Raw genomic sequence first — 21440 nt, forward strand, 5'->3', positions numbered from 1 at the left:
ATCTAGTGCATTTGCACTATGCAGTTTTCTCTGGAAGATTCTGGAGTGAAGCCCTAGAAGAGATTAACCTGTGGGCAGATACCTAGGTCTGAAAGATTTGTCTAGGATGAAATTATTTGTTGTTAGTTTACATTAAAACAACTGCATGTGTGTGTGTGTGTGTATATATATATATATATTTACACAGAGAGAAAAAAAACCCAACCAACTAACTTCAGTCCTCATCTGGGGGCAGTTCTGGAATAAATTGCAAACAATGCCACTTTCCTCAAGGGAGACTGGTTACAAAAAGACTGCATTAGCAGTTTCAAAGTGGCATTTTCTGTAGTGAATTGCCTGCTACTTGAAAGATCTCTTGCCATGGGATTCTCCTCCTCCTCTTTCTCAAGATGGCAGCAACATAGCAGTTAAGGGTTGAAAGCATAATGAAGGTGCATTGTAGCAAAACAATAGCTAAGGAGACAACAGCAGAAGTACTCTGGATGGTAATGTATTAGCCCTATATACTTTATCAAATTAATTCTACAGATACACTTGAAAAATATCAAGGTATTCATCTTGCTTTGTTATTAGACCTTTGCCATCCTTTGGTTTCAAGTTGTTAATTTCTTGTACACTTAAGGGCAGTGTGCCTGTCCTGTAAAAATTAATTGGAAAGATACTCTCTGCTGTGAGCTGCACATTTACAGTAGTTGGAGATTTCAGAGAGCTGCCAAGCAGTTGGAAGTTTCCCTTCCCCTGGCTCTGCTATATGACTTTTATGCGCAGAGGGATGGGGGAACAGGACATCATTCTGGTATTCAACGCTATTGGCCTTACCAGTTCATCCTTGCTTGCCTTTGGTCTCTTTGGGCTTTACCTTCTACAACTAACTTCCACCATAAGGACTGCTTCTGCAGAAGCAGGTGAGCTACCCAGTCCACCACACCCCCATAATAACGGTGATGCAGGACAGACCTCTTAGACTACACATTTTCCAGAACTACCAGTTATGCTGGTTTTCCTCCGCACCTGAAATACTACGATGCTTGCTGATAGTTGGGGCTGCAGTAGCTGAAGTCTGAAAGGTAACCATAAACAAAGCAAAAGCAGAGAAGGTGTTCTACTATCTTGTTGGCATGTCTCAACACCTTGACCAAGACCTCTTTACAGATGTTGGGCTGACCTACACTCCTTTACCTCCCAAGGGACACACAGAAGCGTTCTGAAGAAGAGAACTTTTTATCCCTGTTAATGGTCTTTTCTGCTCCACTTGCAGCTAGAGCTAGCAGTACAATGTAACACTGAGGGTACCTTTCCTCATACAATATTTTCCTCTCAGCCTGCTCCTGGCATCCAAAAGGCATCCAGAAGCCTTTGTAACACAAAGCACTACTGTGGCTTCTGCTTACTACAGCAACATTTCTCACTTGGAAAAAGGCCAGGTTTGGATCTGAACTGGACAAAGGGAGTGGTTTAGATGTGCAGGTTCCCTCCAGAGAAGAATTTACTGGATCGATAAAACGACACAGAATCATTTTTGTAGGTCACTTACGTGATCCAGTTCACCATCCTCCAGCGTACGTAATCCCAGCAAAGGTTTGCCTGTGAAAGGACAGCGTTTTTGTGGAAACATCTCCGCCTGCAGCTTGTCTGCAGCGTGGCGAGAACACCTATTGTATGGCAACAAGCGTTCTGCCTGGCTGTCAGTCCAGAGCTCCTTCATTTGCCAGCAAGTTGAGAAAATTTGCTTCTGTTTTTTTGTAAGATGGTATCTCACTCCGTGATCAAACACACTGCCATAAAAACAATAAACATAGAGCAGATTCTTCATTAATTTAGGCTCACAAGCAAGTGTGCTGTTCATTAAAAGTTTATCTCATCTTCAACGTGTGGACATTTGAGAGGAGGTCCCAGCGCCACTACCCCTCACCCCCAGTCAGTAGTAGAAACCCTGGTCACAGCAGGCATGCATGAATGCCATAGCTGGATTCTGGGATTTGTTACTGGAGTCACACAAGAGTAAGAAAAGCAATTCTCTTAGGGTGATGTGAATCCCTGACTTGCTAGCAGATAAAAACCACCTGGATGTGGGCTACACAATGGTAATTTTGTGTAGAAGGTTTCCCTGTTGAGGATCTCTTGCACTGAACATAACTGCAACCCATTGCAGGATGGTATACCACAAGGTTCAGATGAAATTCTGTGAACCTTTCCCACACACGTCCAATCTATATATATGAAAATTGCAGGCAATTAAGAATGGTATTGCTTAATTAACTTATCCAGAACAGGTTTACCCTTGTTCCAGTGTACAGCTATTCCATGTTACCAACACCAACAAGCTTATTGTGCTATATAAACTGTAAGGAAAAGAGGGAATGTCCTGCTGGAGAGAGATTGCAGAGCATTCCAGGCTGCCAAGGCTCTTACCTGAGCTGCATCTCTTCTGTCCTGATGTTTTCAAGGACCATGCTTTGAAGGAAATGCTTCACATCTCCGTAGCCAACCAAGAACTGAAATGGCTTGATGTCCACTGCAAGAAGCCAGGACAGGCATGTATACCAGCTGCAATATGTAAAATTTCACAGATAAAATGAGATATTCTGTCTCCTTTTTTGTGCTTACCTGGGACCTGATCCAGACATCTTTCCAGGTTTTGCCCGAGTCTGATAACTGAGATGAAGTGCAAAACACAGGCTAAGGGCTTCCAGTTACAAGATAAAAAAAAAAGGAGATCATACAGCACTGTAAATTTGGCATTAATTATTTGAGGAAGATGTCTAAGAGCATCACTTTTAAGCCAAGAACATTTGTCTTCCTTAGGAATGCTTGACATTGCTGTTTAGCACCATGTGCGAGAGATGTAGTAAAACATGGGAGCTTGTGTTACACATATTGTGCAGTGCTGCAATATGTGCATGATCGGTTTCTTCGCTTTGGGCTTCCCTGAGTAGGGAGCGATTCATCTCTAGGAGGCTAATTTCTTACAGTTGAGTGCAGGATTTTAATAAATAAACCCCAAAATGAAGTGGCCTTTTGAACAGCCCTCGTATCAGCAGGTGATATCAGTAATTTAGGAAACTCAAACCATTCACCATTCCATCCAATATATTGTGATCGGTGCTGGATATATTTAATTTTTTTTTAAATACATCAGAAGTTATCTCTTGTTTTAATTAAGACCTTGCAACACCACTGAGAAATTTTAACCCCAGAATGCCAAAAAACATTATTTGAAGTAGTCAAAATACAGACTAAGTATATATTTTTGATTGATGAGTTTACAAATCATTTGCACCAGTGAGAACAAACAACATTTTCTACTGCAACAGATGCTGAACCATCTTCTGAATGAAGACATGGAGAGGAGGCTTTGAAGAATTAAAAAAAAGGTCTCCAGAAAGATTCCCTTATAGATACCTTTTCCCTTCCCCCATAAGAGCAAGTGTTTTCTTTTCCCTAACCCTTCCTGTTGAAGACTTGCTGAGTACTTCAGGCTTCTATAGCTGTAGGAATCTCTCTACCTTGATTTGAGCTGTGCTTTAACGCGAACCCCTATAATCCTCTCACAATTGCTTGCTACCACAAAAGCATGGCAGAAAGCGGGTCAAACTACCCGCAGCCCTGTGGGTGGCTGAGGATCCAGGTTACCTGTCCAAAAGCGCTGGGCTACACACTGTCTTTGCTGCCAGCATTGCCCTAGCCCAGGTAACACGCTCCTATGGCTGGGAATAGGATTTACTGTCCTGCCAGATAATCTATCCCACCCAAGAGCAGCGAGACCCAAATCAAGTGGTCTCCAGGAGATGAGTTTTGTTGCCATTGCTTCCTAGGATATATGGATTTGACTTCTGACTTCAAGCGCTACCTGACCGGGGGAGGTGGGGGTATGTACTGTAGAAAGTCTAATGACTGAGAAATAAGAAAAAAGAAAAAGCACATTTAAACAACTGCCTCTGTAGATCTTCTAATGAAACTGCCTTGTCATGGACAAAACACTTAGAAGTAACAATGGGAAGAATAGGCATTGTTTGAAGCTATTATTTAGAAATCATCTAAATTTTTAAAGGTTAATTAGTGTAATTTACCCATCTTGGTTATTGAAAAGGGTTATACATGAACAATAAACGTAAGAGTTCAATCCATTTTATTTCCACAGTCGATTCATCCACATCTGTTTAGCTTTTTATGACCATCTAATTGATTTGTAGAATTCTGTCCAGTACAGATGGGCTACTGTTCATGACTACTTTCATACCATTTATATTATTGTTGCTCTGATTTTTATTCAAGGCCAAAGAGGGGAATATAAGACTGTGATGTTCACCTAAACATAACAATGACATTAAATTTCTATCTGGCTCCGAGACAAGAATAGATTTATGGAGACAATCCAGTATGAATACAAATAAGTTGTTTATACATAAATATATATAATAACATTTCTTACTTAATTATGACCTATTTTACCGGTTCTGCAATATGCCCTGTTATGAAGTTTTGTAGCTACAGCCAGGCTAAATCGATTGTCACAAACTCATTTGGCTCAAAAGTAGAATTACACCCCTGCTAACACCTGTGAGAGAATAGAAGCTGTGCCTCTGGAGCTCGTTCTGTGGTAAGTCTATACATAGTCTCTCATACAGCTCTACATGCATATGCTACATTATTTTATACATGGTTTATACATAATTTTGCATTTGATGGAGACATTCCCACTTCCCTTTGGGCTGTCAAAATGGAGAGAAGCCGGCTAGGTGTTCTCCATCAATCTCCTGCTGTGAAAACATGTAGCATGAGCAATTCTTTACCAAGTGCTGGCCTGTAAACAATCTGGCTTGGTTTAATTTCTGAGTCTTCTGGGTATACAGGGAGTAGTTTGAATAACCTGCACTGTAGTTGTCTTTATACAGAAGAACAGTTATCAACCCCAGACCTCGAATCATCCAAATCATTCAGAGTGCCCTTAATTACATAGTAATCCCACCTCTGTGTAGTGTAGTTGGAGCTTCACATGTGTAACCTGTGTGTATAAGGGTATGTAACTTGTATGTATAGTGAAAGCAAGATGTGTGCAGAGTTATTGCAGTAATGAGAGGTACACTTTCATGCCAGTAATTTTGTATGCATCGTACTGTAGATGTTTGCTTAAGCATGCCAGCTGCTTTGCTTGGCCACCACACAGGGGATGAATTTTGTGGTCAGTCCACAAATTTACCACTAGTACATCTAAAGAAAAACAAGCAAGGAGTTTTACTAACCTTGGCTTCTCTGGCCAAGAGGGTAGGTACTATCAAACGGGCTAAAATCCTGAACTACAGCCTTTGCACAAAACTTGTGAAGGAAAGAAAATATATATGGATTGTTGCCTTCATGTATAAATTAATTTTTCAGAACTTGATGTCACCAAATAATAGCATCATAAAATGGGAGAGGAGGGCAGAGCGAACCTTCTGTTTAGGACAGACTAAACTACCATCGTGGGAAGGCAACCTGTTCAGATGACACAGCTGAGCAGTTTATAGCACCAGTAACTCCAGATAGAGGGTGTGACAGCAAACGTCATGCTTGCCCGAGTTATCTACCACAGCTTAACATGAGACAGCCAGATACTGGAATTCCTCAGTGCAGGGAAAAATCTTCACTGACATGTTGCAATAGCTCATGACAAGACCATATTTTACATCATGGGAATAGGAAAGATTCTTTAAAGTGAACATTTGCAATTCTTCCTTTTTACATGTCCCAAACTGAAAAGGAGGAAAAATACTGTGAGACTTTGGAGTATTTAAAAATCAGTATGTTACAAGTTGCTGATGCTAATTGTTTCTTACACATGGAGAAACAGTACTGATACACTATCCAGAACCGGTTGAGGGAAGCATCAGTTCCAAACCAACACTTACAAGGAGTGTTTCATCTCTGCTTTAGTTTCACAACAATAACACATATCAAACAGCAAACTGTTCTGGCCTGTGAATTCCACTTTAATACAGTACAATAACATTTGTGAATACAGACTTGTTTTTTAGCTTTGCCAAAGTGTTTCACCGAGTGCCTCTAATGCAATTACAAGGCAAGCAAGCAGCAGAGAATGAGAAAAATAGGTACAACAAAGGTGAAAAGCTATTTCAAATGGAATTTGAAACAAGACAGAGTCAACAAGAGAAAAAATAAGGTTGTTCTAGGTGGTGGAGCGGCAGAAGAGAGAACACTTACCCAGCACAGATAGCTGCGAAGGTAGAGAAGAGACCAGGGTGACGCAAGATGGGCCAAAGGACTGTCAGAGAGTGACCTTGCAGGACACTACACAGAAGGGTTGTTAGCACAGAGGAGATGAAAACAAAGAAAAAGCAGTTTGACAGGAGAGGAAGGAACCAGTTCTGGTTATGCGGCTCTGACAAGCTGCCGCTGCTGAGGGCTACACACACCAAGAAGTCTAAAGGGTATCGGGTCATTAACTGCATAGAGGAGAGCTCTTTCTGTGCAGAAGAAAACCAGGCTATTATCAGAACATCTCAGTGCAAAAGGTGTTTCTGACTCCTGGCGATGCAGAGCCCCACAGTTCTTCCTGCAATGGCTCCAGGCAACACTTTTCTCTCAGTTAACATCAATGTTGCAGCTTGTAACCAGGGTTCAGGGCGGATTAACTAAGGAAGGAGCCAGCTTCACCATCGGGATTTTAGGGAGACTGTTATGGTCATTTTTGTAACTCCACAAACCTGATAAATTACAAAATATTTGTTATATCCTTTCAATTCATCAGTCTCCCAGAGACTGGTATGTGACAACAGTGAATTTTACCTGCTCCTCTCCTTCTGAGAGAATAGATTTACTACAGCAAGAGTTAGAAAAACAGATTTACCAGGTACCAGTCACCAAGAACACAGCATACCTTCATGGCAAAAAAGAAATCCTGCCACAGCCCAGCACTCCTCGCGGTATCCCAGCATGTTCCACATGACTCCAGCTGCTCTGTATTTACTTTAGTCACTCCCTCCTGACTAAATTGACAATTCAGCTGTGCAATCACTGCTACCTTTCCCACCTGCTCTCTCTTGCTCAGATTACTGCCCTCATCCTCCCTTTTTCTGCCCGTGCTTTTGGTGAGCTTCTTATTTGCTACTTGGAAAATGTGAGAAAGCCCACTGGGGTAAGGGAGGTCCTTGCACCGCTGCCCGTGGGTCTATGTAGGGGTGACACGCAGGTCTCTGTCTTAAAGCAAGGTGCCCTGGCTTCATGTGGGGTTCTGCAGCTGACCAGAAGTCAGCAAAGGCATGAAGTACAAGGGGCAAGAAACACTGAAAAACAAAGAATTAAATTAGACTAAATACAAACTTTTATGTTCTGGGAGAAAGCATGTTCTCATTGTACAGTCCTCTCTGTGAAGATTTCACAGGGACTGGTCCAGTGCCTGCCACATCCACAAGTTACTGGTGAAACTGTGCAAATCATTTTATCTTTCCTTGCTTTATACCTCAGTTCCCTGTAGGTGAATGGGGATCATAAAGACTGGCTGTCTTGTGAGGTTGCTGTCATGATATATCAAGAAATTTTTGTGATGTGTTTGGGTCCTGCACTTAAAATAATGCTGTCACATATTGTATTTGGGACAAGAATAAACAAACTTTCTAACAGGATCTTGTTTTAATAATGCTGCAGAGTAAAGATACCTGAATTATACCATATTCTGCTGCTGCAAGACTTTAGGTAAACTGGTCATGCAGCTGAATACAAACAAACATAGTTTTACAGCTGCTGAAGCCAAAGAAGTTTGGGCAGAACCACGCTGCAGGTGGTTTCGCCGTGAAAAGCCATCACGAGCTCCTGGAGTGATCAGCACACTTTTGCCAGGCTCCGCTTTCCCTTGGCGCAGGCTCCTTATCCCCCTTGGCCACGCACCGGGGCCAGCTCCACCGCTTGGCATCACTGCTGGCTCGCTGCCCTTCATCCAGGTCCGTCCGAAAGCAGCAGCAAGACTTCGAATAGGAAACCAAGCAGCATAGCAAAACTTTCATTCTGATTTGAACTTTTCTGTCTGGCTGTGTAAGAATTTATGGTTATTTTGTTCCCTCTTTCCACACACCCCCAGAACAATCAGTAAAAAAAAAATTTAAAGCCTCATTCCCTTAGGAGGACATAATTTCTGAAAGCATTTCTTAATGGAGAATGAATTACTACCCAGTCAAAAACCACTAGTTATAGCATTCTCTCATCTTGATACTTAGATGCCTCAAAGTAAAAAAGCCCCCAAACTGAAAAACATATATATATGCTGTTTATATCTGTGTTTATTTCACTGAAATAATGTTTTCAAATTGAAAGGAATGAAGGGGTGTGGGAAATATTGAAAAGTCGTGAATCAATTTCAATCAATTTTAATTCCAGTATAAGAGGAAGTAATGCCACTTGTCGAAAACAAAGCAATCATTTCTGACAGCTAAATTTGCAAGAGACTTATTGCTGTCTGGAGAGAGGTAAAGCTGGATGCTTCCCTGCTTCTACCTCTGCATTAATTGACTTTCAGTGCTGTTTGATTTATTCTGGTGAAGTTTCTCTGTGTCCTGTGACTCCTACTTCTTTTCCCTTAAATCATCACTGCCACGCAAACAGAATTATTTTTTTCCCCAGAGTTTTAGCTTGAAACTTGGACTTGAGTTTGCAAAGCAGTATGCAGAAGTTTTGTGTAAGTACTTTTCTTTACGAAAAATATCTTGATTTTAAACAGTTTTTAGGACTGTTTAGGACATTTTGGAATGATAATAAGACTAGTATGAAACTAAAAATAAGGATGAGATTAGAAAGAGCATCAAGTCCTATTTCTGTGTCATTGTACTCTTCTTTTCACGAGCTGACTTTTCTGGCCTGTGTGTACTTTGTAGCTGAAATAAGCCAAAATCTTCTTACAGCACATATTCATCATTTAGCACCCAATGATCATTTTGGCTGGTCGTTGCCTAAACATTTTACTAACTGATTCCCTGTGAAATCTATGAGGGTTATGGATTTTACATTCATGTATTAAAAAGCTGAACGATTTTACTTTTGCTACTACAAAAAAAAAAAAAAAAAAAAAAAAAAAAAGGCAGGAGCCTCCTACTTTGGAGGAACACCATGAGGACTCTCAGCCTTCCTTGAAGGTTTGGAAGGAAAACACCCCAGTGGGTTCAGGAGCCTGGAAGGGGAGGTCTGCAGTGAAGGAATTCGCCCAAATATCTTCAGGATCTCAGTGGCAGGTCTTGGCTTTCGCCTTTTCATTCATTAATAAACTGGTTCCTCCCACACAAAGGGCTCAGGTACACCATGAGACAAATACCTGGCTGTCAAACAGCACAGAACATCAGCTTCATTCAGCAACCTATTCAACGCCTAGTTTTTTCATTACTGGTTTCAACATTTTGAACTGAAGAGCTAAAACTCGCTGCTTGGCATAGCTGCTACCGCAGCGACATAGGCAAGGCTCTGTGCCCGAGGGTGGGTTTCTTCCAGCCCACGCTGTTGCCTTTGGCAGCAGTAGGGCTTGAGAGACATGTGCTTCCTTGTGCATGACCTGGAACTGGTACCAGCAGTGATCAAAGATCTTTTTTTTACTGTTGTAAGCAATTCTGAACATAGCTGTTTTAGAACTAAAATGCATTAATCTTTTATTTATATCCGCAACGTGTCTTTTGATAAGACGGTTTGAAGCAAGTCACATTTTCCACCAACAATTAAATGCTGGAAGTAAGAGGTTAACAGGGTCTAATTTTAATCTAACAAGTTAACGAGGGTCTAGTTTTAAACCCTCATCCCAGACACCAGGACTGCCTGCAGACACAGGTCTCATCCACATTGCGGCAGGCGTCAGAAGCCCTGGACTCACACTGGAAAATCCCCAAGGTAATAGCAGTGGAAGAGCCTGGAAGTATTGAATTTGGCTGGAGATGTCAAAAAAAAAAAAAAAAAAAAAAGAGAAAACAAAAACTTGTGTGTACTACGTTTAATGCATACAGTAGCAGAAGAGGACTTGGTAAATTAGAAATTTTGAGGACAAATTCACTTACTCTGCTTGGACAGTGAGGTATCATTATAGCTCTGCCTTTTCTCCAAAACGTATGTTTTATGCATTTATTCGTACCCCTGAGGGAAGAAGGGCTGGTTGGTGCCTCTGCCCCTGTTCCTTGTGCCAGTAATCCCTCGCTGAGCGGCGAAGGCAGCTGTAAAGTCTCCCGGCATCATTAAAGACTCATAGGACCGGGCCCATCTTTTGTTACACGTGTTGAGCCTGAGATCGCTGTAACAAGGAATTTTCACAACTTTTAAAGTACCCCGAAACAAGTACTCGGCCTTCGGTTTCTCCCCTGACGCCCGTCATTACTGGTTAACGAAGGGCTCCCCCCAAAGAGCGCCCACAATGCAGAAGTATATTTTTAGACATTCAAGAGCCTGTCAACGTGACACCCAGGCAAATTCGTTAAGCCAGAATGAAATACTTACCACAGAGGCAAATATAGGAAGAGAAACTCCAGCCTTTGTCACCCATACTTTTGTTAAGCTCGACTTTGCCAGATTTGCAGCGTGTCACAACCGGTGCTTGCCAGGGCCATTGAGGCACCAGGAATGCATCGGCTTTGTGAGGCGGTTTCCGCTTGCATGTGACAAAGCAGCTAGCTGGCTAGTCAGCCTCCGTCAGTGTCTATTTATGGCCAATGGTCGAAAAAGAATGTCCTGCATTTGTGGCTCAACAATAATGAACATGGCTAAATCTGAAAATGAACAAAGGGAAGTGAACAGCTTTTTAAATCCTGAAGCACATTCGATTCTTGGTGTCCCTTTTTGTTCCGATTGTTTGGGCTGAAGGCGGTGAAAGGACCACCTGTTGGGCTGCCATTTTGGGATTGTGCTAAATGCAGGGATTGCATGAAAGAACACTTTCCAAAATAACCCGGTATTATTATTCACTTATTTTATAGTAAATCAGCATTCAAAACCTGCAGGAAAGTATAAGGCTTTTTTTTTTCCAAGTGAAATTTAAAGCTGTAAGTTCTCTGTAAACGCACTTACTGCGGATGCAGGATTTTATAGTGACAATTGTGATACTTTAAAAGGAGCTCAATTAAACCTTTGACGCAGCAGTAAGTTCGTCTGTAATTGAAAACTAACCTTCTGAAGTAACAAACATAAGATGAAGGAGAGATTAAGTTATAAAGGACTGAGTATCTCTCAGGATTAAATTAGCAAGGGCTACTTGCACAAAATGTAACTTAAATATTTATTTTGCTCCTGGCATGAACTTGAAATTTTTAGTGATGAGAATTATTTTTAACATCTGCAAGAATGTTATTGGGTGTGATTTGCTTTTGCTCAAAAGACAGCACTGAACTGTGCTAGAATCTTACTGAATTTTGAGAAAGTTTACCATAAATTAGTATAAACATTTCATTTAAAAATATGAAGGATGCATTCATTTTTCTAAGTGTTTTTTTTTTTTTGTTTTTTGTTTTTTTTTGGTAGAAGATGCTTCATACAGTCAAGTGGTAACGAGGCTTTACTTAATACAATCGGGAGAACTGTTGCCCAAATTAAAAAAGAAAAATAATCTGTGTTTTATGAACATCAGCTCATGAAACTGTTAGTTTTTAAGTTGAGACAGATGAATCCATTCACACAGTTCAGTATCTTTAACATGATACATAAAAACATCCACCTGATTCCAATAAACGTGCCCATTAATGTATGAACAAAGCAAATCTTTCCCTGAGTGTTAAATAACCTTTCTTAAGAGCCAGTGTTAATAATGCTTGAAGTAGCAAGGAGCAAACGTGTTTTCCAAAACATGTTTTCTTTTCACATCCATGATGAATTCTGAAGTTATTTACATAATCTCCCGTATATTACCTTGTTTTTTCTTAGTACAGATGCCTGTGTAAGCTTATTGACACAGGTACGCCGTTTACCAGGATGAGCAATGACCCTTCTGTGTGCGTCTGAACTTACACTCTGACCTCCTGCTACACAGCACACATTTCCAAAACCTTTGTATGAATTTTAGCTGGGAAAGGACCTCAGGATAGGAGCTAGGTTACACAGTTAACTGGAGGGAGAGCATAGAGGGAAGTCTACGTGAATAGCTGGATGTATTTCCAGCTGTTTTCATCGGTTTCAATCACAAAAGTTATAGCTACCAGTCAGGAATTAAAATCTCTTGGATTTTGCATCATTTTCGTCCTCAGAAGAGTAAAGGCAGTTGTACATGAGCCATAAATATACTGGCGTGGATAAGAGAGAGCTTATTTCCTAGAAGCCTCCTGTATATTCTATACTAGCAGAAATGTAGCTTAGTCTATCACTACCACCACTTTTTAAAGTTAAAACATGATTTTAAATATATCGCCATGGGTTAAAGTCGCTCTTAGAAAATAATAGTTTTGTTGATCAAACAAAATTGCTAGCCAAGCAGATTTTTATGTGTGCATTGAACTATATTTCCTATGTTAGAGAAGAATGAGGTTTTGTGTGACGATCAGTTCAGAGGGGGAAAAAGGTGAAGTGGAACAGCATACAATGCAAGAGTATAAATTAACGTCTGGGTGTATTGTTCACCGCGCCGTAAAGAGTATGTACTACACACAGCTATTCTATTAGGGAATTATGGAAACTGAGGCTAGCGAGCAAAAATGACTTATGTCTGAATAAAAGTATGTGTCTTTGGGAGAGATACAATATGTTTGGAACCCTGAGGGTTAATGAGAGGTAAGCTGGTGAAGGGGGGAGAGGAGATAAGGGAAATAACAGAAGCTGAATAGATGAAAGAAGTGATTCAGTGGGAAGCATTGTTGATCACAGCTAGGTGTCAGAAACAAACTAGAAAAATGGGAACTGCTTTAACATTGGCAGGAAAATAATATATATATAAAAAAAGAACTTATACCACATACTAGAAAGAAAAAGAAAATAAGAAATAATAAAAGGCTTTCAGCCTTTCTTTGGGACGCGTCAATGAAAAATAATGCAAGCAAGCAAGAAAGAAAGCTCTGAAATGGAATCCTCTCTGAAGGTATCTTAGGGAGAGAGGCTCATTGTCCCATCCTTTTCACATCAAGAATTTAATTTTGCATTCTCATTGTCTGTCTTGAGATACACTCACAGTTATTCTACACTGGTTACTTTTTCTTTCTTTTCATCCACTTAGGCAGCCTACACCGGCAGAGAGGCAGCCAGAACGGGTGAAATCTAGCCATGAATTAAATCATCTGGCTGTCCCTTGCCGATGTGATTTTTTCCTAAAGTTTGAACTGTCCTCAAAGGCAGAGTGGGATCTTTTTTCCTGAGTACTAGAGGGAACTGCAGTTCTTCTGTTTCCTTCATTTTCTGTTCCCATTTTGAACATCTGCCCTAATGGAAAAATTATGTCTGGAGCATCCAGATTTCATTATGCATCTCCTACACGGGATGCAGATACACCGTACAGAGCCAGATCTATTTACCCGTCTTTCACTTTAGGCAACTTGAAAAAAGGTATCAGCTCATATTTTCCTTCTGGAAAGACGTACACTGAAATGTTACTAGCAGAACATTAAAAACCCCAAAATGCCATTTGCTTTTTAGTGCCAGGGACATTCCGATTCCTATGTACGTTTTCTGTTTACACCCATCCCCCATGAATTCCTCAGACAGTTTCTCTTATATTAAGCTTCCTTCTGGTGCCCATAGCAACACCATCTAGTACTGAAATGTTCCTGCAGGATTTGCAGGAGTCCTTTCAACGCAAGATGCTGATTCTGCAGTTATTGCACACCCAGCTACTCATATCAGATTTGTAGTCTGAGCCCTTGGTTGTGCGTGGAAAGCAACTGGGCTGGCCCCTGACTGTCCTCATCATCGTTATGGATGAAACATGTTACGTACATTCTGGTTTGTTTGGATTTTCTTCCCGTAGTAACAACCAACTTGTTTATGTTACGTAGCTTACCTGACTACGGGAAGAAATTGCAGAAGGTGGTGGGGTTTGGAATTTGAGACGGTTCTGCACTTTTATTTACATTTCTCACCTGCAAATACACTGACATGCAAATCGGCCTCTACCCTCTGGTCGGTGGCTCTGGAGACACTTTCTGATCTTGAAGGCAACGGTGCAAAGGGGGAAAAAGTACATTTGGTTAAAATTCTTAGTTATTCAGCATTACGCCCTTTGCACTGGATGTGTGAAGGCTGCGAGGATGAAATGGGTCCACGCCGTACCTCAGGACACCATTTGTACAGCTTTACTCCTGCCCTGGAACGACTCTGCTAAAGCCAACAGGCAGGAGGATGATTTATGACCCATCTCCTCCAAAGGAGTTCCTAGCTCTCCCTTCTACCAGACCTTGTTTTTCTGTTGGGAGCACAAGCCTGCTGCACACCTGCACCCGGCTCCTTGCCACCACCACGTAAGGCATCTTGCAGGGTACCAGTGGGGCTGGGTGGGCTCTCGCCACCCCTTGCACACTCGCTGTACAAAGGCCCAAACCTCACATCTATACCCGCTGGCAACACCCAGCTCCTTCTGGGAGCACAGAGGGGCTGCGCCAGGCCAGGTGATGGCGAGGGAAGCGATTCTTCTTGCCTCAACGTGGCAAATGTTCTGCCTTTGCCCTGAAGGCGTCCCACATATTTCCGTGTTCTCGAGATAACTTCAGAGATAAGGAGTTATTTAACTCTGCCAAATTGCGGCGTTTGTTCTACAGGACATAAAACTGCCAAATATTTATGTGATTAACATCTGAATTTAAGCATACTTTAGTAGTACAAAGATGTGATTAGTCTCACCAGAATATGATTTTTTTTAATGGACGTGGCTCTCACTTTCAAGCAAAGATTTAATAGCTGAGTCCTGCAGGGAAGTCTCCATTTACTGAACTTTTATAGCTTTAAAAATATCCTAGGGTACATTTCCTAGCATGCAGCATGGCACAACACAGAATTTAAATGAAATGCCGTGTTCAAAATGAATGAACAAAGCGCATCTTGTCCATTTCTTTTTTGTAGCCAAAAATCATATAACTGACAGGTACTGACAACAGGCATGGTTCTGCTGCTCGGAACCAGCAATTCTCTTCAGATAAGAGATTCCAGTCGTTTCTTGGAATAGCTGCTCAGCCTTCTCCACTCCCCTGGAGATCTGCTGGCATCTCCAGCACGCCGGGGAGCAGCACGCAGGTGGACTGGCTCCAACAGCTGTTATGAGCCTCCCCGATCCCAACGCACCCAGGGAGGCAGGAGCAGTGGTAATGGCACAGGCCCTTTCCTTTCGCCCTGCCACATACAGGGTGCTGGCTGGGATCCAGCTCCATGTGGGCAGCTCTGACCCCTACCAGGTGTCCCAAGGAACGTGGGCTCCCAGCACACAAGGTCTGGTAAAAGCTCTTGGCTGTGGGAGCCAGCCATCAGGACTGCCATCAACTCCTCCCAGTCTGGGTTTTAACCAAATGTACTCTTTCCCCCTTTGCACCGTTGCCTTCAAGATCAGAAAGTGTCTCCAGAGCCACTGACCAGAGGGCAGAGGCCGATTCGCATGTCAGTGCATTTGCAGATGAAGAAATGTAAATAAAAGTGCAGAACCGTCTCAAATTCCAAACCCCACCATCTTCTGCAATTTAGCATTTTTTTGTGTAGTTTAATTCTGAGTTTACAGCTTGTAAAGAAAAAGTTCTTTGAGTCAAATACCCTTTTCAACTTGCAAGGAGATGTGAATAACTTCTAACATCACTATTGGACAATCCCGTTCTCACCTGATGTCATTCTTCCTACCTAGCATTAAATCCCACGTTACTGCCATTTAACTCCTTATGTGGTCATTGCTATGGTTGCTCGAGCAAAATCAAGATCTCAGAAAATTTCATTTGTTTCAAGGATGGCAACCTGGTGAGCACATCTAGCCTATGGGATGGTTTCGTCCACCCTCCTGGGAATACTGCTAGGGCAGAGGAAAGCAAGACTGGGGGTAATATCATGTGTGTTGCAGGAACAGAGGGTCACAAGGGGGGAGGAAAGGACAAATTTGCCGCCCAGCTTGGATCTGGCAGGATTTCTTTGATCATTTGGTCAAGAAATGCTGCATTAACATTTCTATACTGGAGGGGCTCAGAGCACCAGGTTGGAATTAGAAGTGGCACCCAAACACACCAAATTGGTTATCCCAGCATAGACAGTACTAGATAGGAGTTTTAAACATTACAGAGCAAAAAATCTGAGCCAATGCATTTGTTTATGAACACAAGGGCTAGAAAAATAATTTTTACAATTGATTTTTGCTGAATTTTAGGTTTTCTTCCTGGTTTGATTTTTTGTTTTTGTTTTGGGTTTGTTTTTTTTTTTTTATTCTCATTTTTATCTTATTATGAGGTAGTATTTCTTTTATGCAAAGGAATCCTGATGCTACACAAACTTTCAAGGAGAAAAAACAGTTTTCTTGTCATGCGTTTTAAGTAGGAACTGCAATCTGAAAGAATTGTCTATCCTTCATTTCTTAAGAAAACTTTTCTTCTGAAGACACATTAATCCTGCAATGTTAACAAATAGGCCAGTTTCCACCAGGCTGCACCTTCCTTGTATTTGAGATTCTGTGGTTTATTATTTAGAACTCAGAATGGTCCAAGATGGGGGGCCTGATTTATCACTGCATTAATTTTGATTTATGCTTGCACAAAGCTTCTGCTTTTGAGTTAATCTAAATGAGCATAAAAAGTTTTCAAGACACATGCTACTGCTTTTTGAAAGTCTAGAAAGTCCCTGGCAAAAATCACAATGAATTTTTTTCTCAAGATGATTTCTAATGATAATAATGAATCACATCCAAAGTTGTTTGTGCATGGGAAAGCAATGCATACTTTAAAAGAAAAAAAAAAGATAAAAGAAAAAAATACCAAGTGCAAGAATGACTTAATTCAAGAGTAAACCTGTATAACTCAGGGCTGTCAGCTTGCTTTCAATGCTAAATTTTGTCCCAGTTCTTAATCCGGACTGGTAGTCTGTGTTTCTTGCAACGGAGCTCCTAGCCCCCCTTCGGAAAAACCGTTTTACTACCTGTAGGTAGTGAGAGAAAATCTGGGCTTTTGCCCAGCTATCGTTCCCTTTAAAAAATTCTCTCTGCTGATAGTCAGAATCAATATTTACCGAGTCGAGAAATGCCATTCCTTGTCTGAACACTCTGTATGCTTGCACCCGGTTATAACCCATCCCTTTGTTACCACTTTGCTCTGCTGAACAAATGCAGGCTCTTTTCTTAACATGATGCAAAATCAGAATCGTTAATAGCAAAAGTTATTTTTTAATAAGCAAAGCAGTAATCATATATCTAAGATAGAAGTTTGGAGAAGGAAGCGTAGTTAATTTAATAGGAACGATGAGTTTCATGCGCTGGAAGTACAAACGCTACGCAGATTAGTTGCTTTTAATCCCATTTAACTAAAGCTCCCCATTTCATTCTTCTAATCTTTCCTCATAAACAAATCCTTCCAACTTCTCAGTCATGTTTTCTATCCTCCTTGGAATTCCTCTCTATTTGTCTACATATTTTGAGCATAAAGAGAGGCCCAGGGTGAATGCAGGATTCTAGGAGGGACTCGGTCAGCATTGTGCTAAATCTGTAATTAAAAAGGGTTAAAGTTAATATATTTAAGCTACAACAGCGAATCCACTTGATCACACATGGCAACAGAAGTATTTATAATTATAATGATTGTCTTACCTCTCAAATGGTCAGACTTAGAGTGTTTAATCTGTACAGATTTGTTTTCTATAATGAAGATATTAAGGACATTTCCAAGGCAATGCAAATTTCAATTGAATTGGGGAAAGAGAAATATTTTTAAAGGGTTTGAACAATCTTATGCCCTGGCGATTTTGGTCTGCAAATAACAATTTCTCTCTTCTCCACCTTCACTTTAACACTGATCTTTCTGTCTTGGTGTAGCAGGACCTGTACCTTACAGCGGTAGCCTCTGCACACAGGCACGGAGCACACAGGATGATGCACAGTAGCAACAGCCGCTGCATAAAACAATTTCGAAACATTTTTCTGCACTTTGACTTAAATGCTTAAATAACACAGTGGAAATGAAGAAAACTCAGATATTCATTCCACCAAGCATTAACTGAATGCAAACAGAGCTTGCCTGTGTAAATTTCATTATTTAAATGTCCCCCAAACTGCCAAAAAGCCAGCTGCATACAGTAACCCCAAAGCTGTTGACTGCAAGGGTGTCGTATTGGGCTCTGAGACACCACAGATTACGATTATACAGCTGTAAACTGTTTTATTACCTTTCTGACCTGCAACCAAAGCTGAACATTTTTTAAAGTCAAGGACACCATCCATGACACTTGTTTATTAAAAAGGAGCGTAGCCCACGTTCTGATTACATTCAATTTTTTGACAAGCCACCAACAAGCCTGCCCTTTCTGTTGCCACTGCTGGGCATGAGCACAACACCTCGGAACTCCTCTCAGGCACCGGGACCCCAACAGGACAATGACAGCTCCCACTTTACAAAAAGTCTCTGATCTGAAGAGCTTCCCCTCGGCACAAGTTCTCAGTACTTTGCATTGTCAGACCCACAGGCACAGGGTTCAGAAAGTTTGGTGGGTTTTTTTTCCAGCCAGCTATGCTATGAAATTAATCCAAATTGGCTAACTTGCAAAAATAAGTTGTATTCTCTCCAAAGACTAATTTAGCGGTATGAAGCACATATGCATGTGTACCTTACCCGCCCCCCCCAACACCTGCACAAGCACACACACGCACACATTTACGTGAGTAGATTAACTGCATCTAAAATCAATTACTTATCTGTATGCACACGTGTTATTAAGATTTATGAAGACTATGCATAGATTTAACTACCGGTTCTACCTACATTCCTAAAAATTTGAATCCAAATATGGTCCTGATGCTCTTCATCCCTCTACTATTTACCTACACACCACGAGCATGTGATGTTCATTTTTATACAGTATATACAGGTGTCAGGGGGAAGATGTATATAGATACATCTTTCTATGTATCTGTATATGACCATCATGCATTATTTATAAAACGCGTTTATTGCATATACAAACAATAATTATTCTAAACATGCAATTATATATCCATATTTGTGTGTCGATATAGATTTTTTTGTCCTTAATGGAAAACTTGAACTGCAAGCAGCCATGTCAGAACTCAGATGGTTAACATTCACTTCTTGCTGTTTTATTGCATATTACTGTGCGCTCCTGAGCAGCAGGAGCAGATTCAGGCAATTACAATCAAGTCAGGGCACACGCCGTGGCTGAGCAACACGATCATGATGAGGATACTGATGAGGCACTTATCGAAAACCCCACATCATCCACACTCATCAGCCACAACATGTCACCCCAAATGAGGCATCAGCTGCCTTCAAATGGCTCATTGCACACTGTTTACAGCTTTCTTTGGACCCACTTTTGATTTTGCGGTCAGGACTTAGTTCAAACAGCAGCTGACTGGCACCGGCAAGCCTTGGGATTCAGCAGAGCCGACTTCCCGGGAGTCAGGAGTGTTTTGACACGGGGCCTGACCGACGGCGAGGAAAGGTCCCAGCTCAGTCTCCCCCAAACATTGGCCCCTCCGAGACGGGGTGTGTGTGGGGTGAGTTGTTTCAGTAACATCTGAAATCAGGCAAGGAGAGGCAGTGGGAGAGAGGGGGAAAGCAAACAAACAAACAAACAAACAGTCCCGCAGCACCTCCTGATATTTGTGATTTGCTGCCTCCACCTTAATGAGCGGCCAGCAACAGGAATTTAGGCGGAAACATATTGGACCAGATCCCTGTCATTTCCAGGATCCCTTGAGCCACTTTGGCAGAGTAAAAGGGTCCTTAAAGTGGGGGCACAAGTCATGGGTTCTCTATTCAAAATTGTCTTGGCATGGGAACTGCAGTAAGCCAGGCAGAAAACTTTTACTGGGCTGCAAACCTTTCCCCGTTACGCACTGGGGTTCAGGAAGACTTTTCTTTCTTGCTTAGTTATTTCTGCAAAAAGCAAGCAAACAAGAAAGACTCAGCCAGGAAGGGTGAGAATAGATGGATGGCTCCGGGTGATCAGGCCTTTGCTTGAGTGAGGCTCAGGGGTGACCCCAAAAGAAACAATTCCAAAACAGAGAGACTGAGAGAGACTCCCTCCAGCCCTGATGATGGGTACTCGAAAAAGGGGATTAGAGACTCACTGGAGTAGGAAAGACCACATCCAGACCCCTGCCTAAATTAAGTGGAGTGCGAGCTGTGAGCCGGAGATTGGTTATTCCCGCAGAGCATCCCTCTGGGCTGAACTACAGCTGAGGCGCTTTCTCCTGCCACCACTGCCTAGAAACAGATATTTCTGCAGTGCAGATTAAAACTAATTTGTTTTGACAAAGAGAGATTTTTCTGACGAGAAAGTGCTGCGTCATGGAGTCCCTGACACTCTGCCAAAGAGAGGTGGAAGGACCTTAGGGTGAATAGAAATCCAGTCCTTGAACTTCAGGCGTTAGCTGGTGAAAACATATACTAATCAATTATTGTCAGTTCGTATTAGTTTGTGTAAAAGACTGGAAAAAATGAAGTTATTTTACTTCACCACTCTTCCTTTTCTATCTCATAATATCTTATGAAATTAATTTATTAATTTATGACAATGACACATGTCAAAATTCCCAGATAATTGGCTTCTATGCCAATTAAAAATCTTATTTTACAAATAGATGAGCTTATGAACTGAAAGCTGAAGTTATTCACCCAGTCTTACACGGCCAGCTCAGGCCCATGAAGTAAATCATTACACAAGACTCCCTCTTCTGATTGTGCAATTAAGACGTAGGAATATATATGTATAGTTACCTTTATGGTTACTGGCTGCAGCCTGCGTTGTCTGCCTCAATAGTTTTCAAATTCTAGAACACAGCACGCTCCCTCCGGCTACCAAATTGTAACAGCATATAGCATCATGAAAACAGCTGAAGCAAAACCAGAGGATCCATGCAGGTTTTCCTACATTTGTACATACATCTGAGGGCTTTTCCCCTTGCTGTTTTCATTTCTAACCTGTGTTGCCCAATGCTTTTCCCCTTAGGGACGGATTTTTCCTGCTGCTTCCTGAGATTTTATTTAAAGTTAAATAGAGGAAAAATATTTTTCAAAAAAGCAAAATAGGTGGTCCCAGGGGAGGCAGAAATTAATTTGTGCAATCTATTTATTAGTCTTATTTACTAAAATCTTTATTATTACTATTATTATTATTATTCTTTCCCAGGGATAGCAAGCATTCTACACAAATCCTAAACCCATTAATTTCCTCAGAATAGCTTAAACTTATTGTTAGGACTCCTGTCATGCTATCTTCTCTGTGGTGCTCAGCAATACAAGCAGAGGGAGGAGGTGAGGAATGTGCATGCATTAGGATGGCACAGCATAAAATCCCGGAAAACTGCTTGACCGAAATAA

At 41.4% G+C, this 21440-nt stretch overlaps 2 long non-coding RNA genes across 4 annotated transcripts; both read right to left on the reverse strand.

Annotated features, from left to right (window-relative positions):
- Nucleotides 1–199: 199 nt before the first annotated feature.
- On the reverse strand, nt 200–2654 carry LOC130152779 (uncharacterized). Its single transcript, XR_008823106.1, has 3 exons — nt 2608–2654; nt 2413–2515; nt 200–1775 (listed from the first exon to the last, which is right to left on the reverse strand). It is a non-coding gene; the product is annotated as an uncharacterized LOC130152779 (long non-coding RNA).
- Nucleotides 2655–9812: 7158 nt separating this feature from the next.
- LOC130153138 (uncharacterized) lies at nt 9813–21014 on the reverse strand. Of its 3 annotated transcripts, none has more exons than XR_008823234.1 (3): nt 20838–21014; nt 10026–10255; nt 9813–9899 (listed from the first exon to the last, which is right to left on the reverse strand). It is a non-coding gene; the product is annotated as an uncharacterized LOC130153138 (long non-coding RNA). The 3 variants fall into 3 exon arrangements; XR_008823233.1 differs by lacking the exon at nt 20838–21014 and adding an exon at nt 17927–18679; XR_008823232.1 differs by lacking the exon at nt 20838–21014 and adding an exon at nt 10459–13962.
- Nucleotides 21015–21440: the final 426 nt, after the last annotated feature.

This window comes from Falco biarmicus, chromosome 7, assembly GCF_023638135.1.
Source record: "Falco biarmicus isolate bFalBia1 chromosome 7, bFalBia1.pri, whole genome shotgun sequence".
Lineage (NCBI taxonomy): Eukaryota > Metazoa > Chordata > Aves > Falconiformes > Falconidae > Falco > Falco biarmicus.